The 7500-nt window shown below is 45.7% G+C and overlaps 1 protein-coding gene across 1 annotated transcript in view; it reads left to right on the forward strand.

Moving 5' to 3' along the window:
- Nucleotides 1–7500, forward strand: part of LOC147033982 (ARF GTPase-activating protein GIT1-like) — a 149025-nt gene that overhangs the window by 81083 nt on the left and 60442 nt on the right. The window lies entirely within an intron of this gene.

The following is a 7500-nucleotide window of genomic DNA, read 5'->3' on the forward strand; positions in this document are numbered from 1 at the left end:
TCAACGTGTGTTGGGACTACGTAAAGAATTGGTTCAAAGCACGTCAAACATAAGTTAGAAATAAGTTTCGCGTAAAAAAGACATTACCGCGACGTGTTTCGACTTATGAGTAGCTTATAAGTAGCCTTTGTGGACGTGTGTAAGCGTCCACATATCGTGTGTACAACTTATCCCCATTGCATGCGGAACGTGTGTCATACGCCAAGTACGTCGTAAAATTTTGAACATGTTTAAAATTTCTTGATTTACTCTACTTACTACGACTTATGATAGCGTACTTTAGCGTTCTACTCACGTGTACCAAACTTACTCATACCGTATTTGACGTGCCCCAACGTTTTAGACACATTTTTCTTAGGTCGGCATACGCTGGCAAGATCGCCAAGGTGTGACTGCGATGTTGACACTTCCATTTCTACGGCAGTTATGATTCGAATCGTTGTGCGTCAGCCTTTTAATAGGCTACGTCACAACATCGTCGGCGATGCGTGCAGCGCGCTATGCCTAAGTTAGACTATCATTGGGCATAGGTTGTGTAGGCCGACAACAGGTTCAGCATTCGTTGGTATAAGTTATCTATAACACAACGAAACGTTCTGTGTCCATTACTAATGCGTTATACATAAGACGAAGTCGCTATGAATACGTCCGAATCTTTAAAAAAAACATCAAAAGTTCAACGTAAGCCAGCGTTTTACATAAATTTTAATACGTTGCCATCGCTGACTAAAACGTCAAGGTGTGACTGGGCCTTAAGATGGACAATTAGCATGGTGACAAGTGCGCACTCGATTGAAGCGTATGCAAGCTGGAGACAGCTCGGCTCACAATTGGATACAGCCTGCTGCGCGGTGCACGATGCTTGGTCGAACTCCAGACTCTACGAGAAGGTAATGGGACATAAAAGGCTCGCAACCTTTTTGAAGGATTCAGACTCTGCTGACCGGTGTGGCTCTTGTTCAGCCACGAGATCTGGTCATCAAAGACTAGGTCGTGTGATGTGAAAGGAGCTACCAGCACAAGGAGAGAACCTTGGTTCACGTTTGAGTCCGGGATCACTGCAACACTTGTTAACATACGTGTATGCAAACAGATTCATAATACACGCATCAATCGACCTGTCTTTAAGGAGAACAAAATCATAAAACCACACCAAGTGCCTTTAATACCAGAATCAAGTGTAGAAGGTGGAAATCTACTTGGCACTTTGAGATTTTTATCGTGTATGGATGAATATATTGTTGTAGATTTCCTGCCCGTCGGCGTGCGAACGACCGCATCTAACCAATAGCGGTCGCTTCGCCCACCGAACGGACAATCCAGTCGTGACTTTCTGGAACAACGCTAGAAACCAGTCACGGGTGGGGTTTTTAATCCCACCACGGCCCAGTCCGTATTCTACCCGCGCGAAATAGGGTCAATCGCCGAATATCGATATACCTAAGTACCCACGCGGGTTACCTACCGAGGGACTGTACCTCGGCGAAGGCCTGCTTGGACACGAACCGCTTAAGCTGTCCATTCCGTTCTGGGATAACTGACCGGGTATTATCGCCAGACCTCGCCGGACCCGATTATATTTATCGGTTATTTAAAAACCAACTAATATTCCGCAATTCAAGATGGGGCAGTTCAATGAGGGAATGGACGCAACGAACAGGTTTGCATTCACACAAGGACATTCATTATAATAAAGCACGTATGCAATTAAACAAGGCAAAACACGTATGCAATTATACAAGCAACAAAAGCACGACAAAAGAACTACGACAGTCTATACGAAATGCAATGCAAACATTTACAGCACACGAAGCACTTAAAATTTCCTACTTATTAGACGGGCCCACGGACACACATACGCACACAAACACACACCCAAGAAATGGTGGCAGAAGCCTTTAATAACGGGCTCCAGCTCGGAGGACAGGTGAGCTGAAACCCAGAGCCGATCTCGAACCTCTCCACCTCGTGTGGTCCTCAAGTTGTTCGGACTCGGGCTCCAGCGAGAACGAGCTATATCCAATCGCCGTGAGCTGCGATCCTTCCCGAGCTCCCGCGAATCCTCCCGCGCTTCTCAACACGTGCTGGTGAGACGAGGCGCCGATCCTTCCCGTCGATGCGTCACTTCCCCGAGAAACCACCTCCATGAAGAGGTCGATGAGTCGCACCAAGCCGGGAACCAAAATGGAGAACAAAGAGCTCCACGAACCAAGAAGACGCCACCACTCGCAGCTCGAGCCGAGCGACCGGCTTAACTTTCTTCCAAACAGGGCAGCTTGAAGCAAAAAGCTCTCCCGAGCCAAGCAGAAGGCAAAGCTCACGGAACCATCAAAGCAAAAAGCCTCCAAAAAGCCTCCTTCCGAGCCAGGCTTCAGCCGAAGCTCACTGAGCCAGCCGAAGCAAAAGGCTTCCGAAGGCCTCAACCCGAACCCAATCCAAACAGGACCCGAAGGTCTGCTGAACGACTCCCCTCAACTCCCTTCTCCAACTCTGCCCACGAACAAAGAAAAGATCTTCTCTTATCCTTCTCCCGGCGTGACTCATGACTCGTGCCCTCGTGCTCCATCCCCCGCTCAGCCACGGGTGGGAGGGAGTTCTTGACATAATGAGTCACGGGATGGTAGGGTTCTTCTTGCTCTTTGCAGAAGAGGGGGAGGGATGTCTCCATTGTTCATTCCCTAACTATTAAATCGATCCGCAGCACACCTAATCGATTTCTGAACATTTAGACAATGGAAGGTGAGCTATCGAGGGAACAAGCACTTATCGACATAGCTGACTAAAGGAACCTGTATGTTGTGTGCAATCGAATTCCAAATTCGTAACAACATATATATGTATATATATATATATATATATATATATATATATATATATATATATATATATATATATATATATATATATATATATATATATATTGTTATGGTTGTGGAAATTCGCATTACACCATAAAGAGTCCTCAGGTGAGATATCTCAAAGTCCATGTGTAGTTAGCCCACACCCGTTGTATAGAGGGAATATGTGTGATTCATCCGGGCTGCGACGCTTTGAGTTAGCCATTTTTTTTCTTTCTCCATTGTTATTTTCGACCATGAAGCCACCAACAACGCAAACAGCCACTACCTTTACCTTCACAACTCCATCCCGCAAACATCGCTTCACCGCCATTCCCAAACGACACCATAACCATCAAACCACCACAGAAAACCCTCCACCACCTTCGCCTTTCTCCTTCACAACAAACAACCGCACCACCTGTGAACACTGAACGTTGGGCTGTCTAGGGCCTGTTCGGCGATTGTTGCCAAACGCACCGAGCCGCGAGCGTGAATGGCGGCCTTTCCGAGGGAGAAATTCGGATCCAAAATGATTCACGCCCACTTCCCTCCGTCCAATGGGCGAGCACGAGGCGGCTTGGCCCCGCCTCCAAGCGCGTGTATGTGAACTCCGTTTATGCAAATATGCAGATCAAGGGAGGTTCACGCCCCTTTTTTGCCCGACCAATGGCTGAACAGAGGGTGGCATGGCCCTGCCTCCCATCGCGTTTTGATCCGCATATTTGCATATCGGCTCCTCCTAAGTCCTATAAAGATGCGAGCGCAAGGTGACCAGAGAGAGAGGGTGAGTTGAGCTGGGAGGAGTTCGAGAAGAGTTGGAGAGAAGTTGCGGAGGAGTTGCAGGGAAGACTGCGGACGGCGACGAGGTTGCGGTGTGGGGGGATCGCTCGACTCGTCGTGGGACCCATGCCGGCCAGCCATTCCCCTCTCCCTGAGCATCAACAATTTCCCCTCACCCCCCCATTCGCGCTGAGATAGTGCCGAGGGGGCCCCCGTTCCTCCCCCACCCTAAACTTGGTGCCAACAAGACCGCTCGCGCAGAGCACGCCGGAGAGGACTCGCCGACCACGCCAGGCCATGGAGTCGGGGTGCAGCGGCGCGAACATTGCGGCTTGCCCGCCATCGTGTCACGAGGACGCGGGTAAGACCTCCCCGGTCTCGTGGACCTGGCCGATCCTCCAGGATCCACGTACATTTGGTCTACGGACCTGTCTGCCTCCTCGCCTATAAGGGTGGCTTTCTTTTTCCTTTGCTTTTTGTGTAAATGCTTGTGGTGGTGCCGTCTGTTAAGTAAAACTGTGTAAGTGTTGCCGTGTGTCGGTCTGAGTCGGTAGTATCTCTCTTTTACTGTTTCTTTCTGTGCTTGAATACGTGCCTTTTATTATTATTACTGTGACTGAATACGTGCCTTCTGTGCTGTCTGCGTGTGTCAAATAAATGTGCTTGTTCAATTGTTCCCGCTTTGCTTCGTCTCCTTCCTTTTGTTGACTCTCCATCCTGCATCACGTAAGAGATTGGTAGTGGGTGTAAGTTCCCGGTAACTAATCTGAACCGTCGAGGTTGACGATAACTCCGCTCGGTTATCTCTGCAGTACGGAATGAACCGCTTCAGCGGTTCGTGTCTGAAGTCGACCTGCGGCGAGGTACGATCGCCCGATTAACCATCCGCGTAGGTACTTAGGTAGGTCGAGTTTGTCGAACAACCCTATCCTATGTGGGTGGCCGATTGGCACGATTGTGGTGAGGTCGAAAGACCCACCCGTGACTCGCTCCCGGCGTTGTTCCGAGAGGGTCACAACTGAATTGTCCGTCCGGTGGGCGACGTTCCGCGATTCGAGTTACGTGGCCGATCGCACGCCGGCAGGCGCGAATTCGCAACACTGGTGTCAGCGAGCGGGAAACAAACTCTCCCGTCTCCAAGCTAAATTTATGGGAATCGGTTCAGGGGTGAGTGGAGCGACCCTCGATTCCGTCCAAATTACGAGCGTACTAAATTAATCTCTTACGTGAAATAAGATGGCGTTTCAAGGCGAGTGGGTGCCGGGGTTATTAGAAATGTATATGTGTAGTAATGTAGGATCCATGGCCCGGGATGGTACTGCTTGTAATTTTCATCCGTGGGGAAGCTCAACCCCATTTACTGAGCACGGACTTTATCGGCAAACTGAGTCGCATAATGGCGGCGCGATCGCATATATATATATATATATATATATATATATATATATATATATATATATATATATATATATATATATATATATATATATATATATATATATATATATATATATATATGCATACATATGTATGTATATATATATATATATATATATATATATGTATGTATATATATATATATATATATATATATATATATATATATATATATATATGTATACATATATATGTATGTATATATATATATATATATATATATATATATATATATATGTATGTATATATATATATATATATGTATACATATATATGTATGTATATATATATATATATATATATATATATATATATATATATATATATATATATGTATACATATGTATGTATATATATATATATATATATATATGTATATATGTATACATATGTATACATATGTATATATATATATATGTATACATATTTATATATATATATATGTATACATATGTATATATATATTTATATATATATATATATGTATACATATGTATATATATATTTATATATATATATATATATATATATATGTATACATATGTATATATATATATATATATGTATACATATTTATATATATATGTATACATATGTATATATATATATATATGTATACATATGTATATATATATATATGTATACATATGTATATATATATATATATATGTATACATATGTATATATATATATATATATATATGTATACATATATATATATATATATGTATGTATACATATATAAGTACCAACGCGGATGGTTAATCGGGCGATTGTACCTCGCCGCAGGTCGACTTCGGACATGAACCGCTTAAGCGGTTCGTTCCGTACTGCAGAGATAACCGAGCGGAGTTATCGTCGACCTCGACGGTTCAGATTAGTTACCGAGAACTTACACCCACTAACAATCTCTTATGCGATGCAGGATGGAGAGTAAACAAAAGGAAGGAGACAAAGCAAAGTGGAAACAATTGAACAAGCACATTTATTTCACACACGCAGACAGCACAGAAGGCACGTATTCGGTCACAGTAATGCTAATAAAAGGCACGTATTCAAGCACAGAAAGAAACAGTAAAAGAGAGATACTACCGACTAAGACCGACACACGGCAACACTTACGCAGTTTTACTTAACAGACGGCGCCACCACAAGCATTTGTACAAAAAGCAAAGGAAAAAGGAAGCCACCCTCATAGGCGAGGAGGCAGACAGGTCCGTAGACCAAATGTACGTGGATCCTGGAGGATCGGCCAGGTCCATGAGACCGGGGAGGTCTTACCCGCGTCCTCGTGACGCGATGGCGGGCAAGCCGCAATGTTCGCACCGCTGCGCCCCGACTCCGTGCCTTGGCGTGGTCGGTGAGTCCTCTCCGGCGTGCTCCACGCGAGCGGTCTTGTTGGCACCACGTTTAGGCTGGGGGAGGAACGGGGGCCCCTCGGCACTATCTCAGCGCGAATGGGGGGGGGGAAATCGCTGATGCTCAGGGAGAGGGGTATGGCTGGCTGGCCTGGATCCCACGACGAGTCGAGCGACCCCCACACCACAACCTCGTCGCCGTCCTCCGTCTTCCCTGCAACTCCTCCGCAACTTCTCTCCAACTCTTCTCAAACTCCTCCCAGCTCGACTCACCCTCTCTCTCTCTCTCTCTCTCTCTCTCTCTCTCTCTCTCTCTCTCTCTCTCTCTCTCTGGCGAGTCGCCTTGCGCTCGCATCTTTATGACCCAGGAGGAGCCGATATGCAAATATGCGGATCAAAACGTGATTGGAGGCGGGGCCACGCCACCCTCTGTTATGCCATTGTTCGGGCAAAAAGGGGCGTGAACCTCCCTTGTACCTCATATTTGCATAAACGGACTTCACATACACGCGCTTGGAGGCGTGGCCAAGCCGCCTCATGCTCGCCCATTGGATGGAGGGGAAGTGGGCGTGAATCATTTTGGATCCGAATTTCTCCCTCGGAAAGGCCGCCATTCGCGCTCGCGGCTCGGTACGTTTGGCACCAATCGCCGAACGGGCCCAAGACAGCCCGACGTTCAGTGTTCACAGGTCGTGCGGTTGTTAGTTGTGAAGGAGAAAGGCGAAGGTGGTGGAGGGTTTTCTGTGGTGGTTTGATGGTTATGGTGTCGTTTGGGAATGGCGGTGAAGCAATGTTTGCAGGATGGAGTTGTGAAGGTAAAGGTAGTGGCTGTTTGTGTTGTTGGCGGCTTAATGGTCGAAAATAACAATAGAGAAAGAAAAAATGGCTAACTCAAAACGTCGCAGCCCAGATGAATCACACATAGTCCCTCTGAACAACGGGTGGGGGTTAACTGCACATGGACTTATCGAAATATCTCACCTGAGGACCTTTCTGGTGTAATGCGAATTTCCACAACCGTTACAATATGTTTGTATGTTTGTATGTATATATATATATATATATATATATATATATATATATAT

Source organism: Eptatretus burgeri, chromosome 1, assembly GCF_056783735.1.
Source record: "Eptatretus burgeri isolate ZD-2024b chromosome 1, Ebu_testis_v1, whole genome shotgun sequence".
NCBI classification, from domain to species: domain Eukaryota; kingdom Metazoa; phylum Chordata; class Myxini; order Myxiniformes; family Myxinidae; genus Eptatretus; species Eptatretus burgeri.